Source organism: Montipora capricornis, chromosome 8 (assembly GCF_036669925.1).
Source record: "Montipora capricornis isolate CH-2021 chromosome 8, ASM3666992v2, whole genome shotgun sequence".
Lineage (NCBI taxonomy): Eukaryota > Metazoa > Cnidaria > Anthozoa > Scleractinia > Acroporidae > Montipora > Montipora capricornis.
Genome location: NC_090890.1, coordinates 33,401,291 through 33,402,524, shown reverse-complemented (window position 1 = coordinate 33,402,524; position 1,234 = coordinate 33,401,291).

Sequence of the window (1,234 nt, the reverse complement as noted above, 5' to 3'; positions counted from 1 at the left end):
AGGCATCAAGGGCTTATTTGAATAAAAACAAAAGAATATCTAAACGGCGGCAATCTTGGAATAAGGTGTATTGGGTCCGACATTGTTTAACATATTTACCAACGACTTGTCATCGATGGTCCAATCAGGGTGGCTATACATGTTCGCTGATGACAGAACAGTTTACTGTAAAGGAGACTCGGCAGACCTGGCAATCACTCAGTTAAATAAGGCCTTACACGAAGTTTATACTTGGTGCCAAAACAACCAGCTGACACTACATCCCGGCAAGAGTGAAATAATGCTGTTCAGCACGTGAAATCCGATGCGCCCTATTGCTCCAGTGCTCTTGGGAGGCTCTCATCTTAAATGGGTCTTGAAAACACCCTTACTAGGCCTAACAGTTGATCATAAGCTTACATGGATACCACATGCATGTTTTGGAAACCAAGAAGACCTTTGCAACCAAGTTAGATTTGTTGAAACGATCTAGGTTCTTATCAAGGAAGGTACTGTGGGGTGCATGAAATTTTGATTTGTTCTGTTCTATACATATAGAACGCTTACACTGTAGAGCAGCTAGAATTATCTTCAACTTGCCTAAGGATATGGCGTCATGTGACGTACTGGAGGGCGACCACTCACCTATTCTGTTTTCAATCTACAAGATGGATATTTTAAAGCTTTTCTATAAAGAGCACAATGAGATCCTGCCAGAATTCCTATCCAAGCATGGATATCTACTCTAAACGTTCCAACGACCATGCCTTAAGGGGAGATGATTCACTGATGGTACCACGGTCTAAAACTAGATATATGAAGGATCCCCTCGCTTATAGAGGTGCAATTCTGTGGAACACCGCTTGTTTAAATGAACCTGAGATTCTTACACACAAACAAGAATGAGCTGTACAATCGATTGAAGACAAAATCATATTTCAGAGACTTTAAATTTATCGTAGTTTCAGCTTCAGTTGTTCGGTACCGAGATGATGATTTTATTTATATTTGATTGTATTCACTGTAAATATTGTACATATTTGTAAATATTGTAAATAGAAATATTGTAAATAGGTTTTAATTTTTTTAATTTACACACGACCTCACAAGCTTGTCAGCTTTTATTATTATCGTGTCAAAATAAAAAGGAATTTTTCTTTTCTTTCTTTCTTTGCGCAAAAACAAAGTTTTCAATCCCTCGGGACTCAACATGGCCGCTGCGTGATTAATTCCTACAAAGTTCATTATGATTATG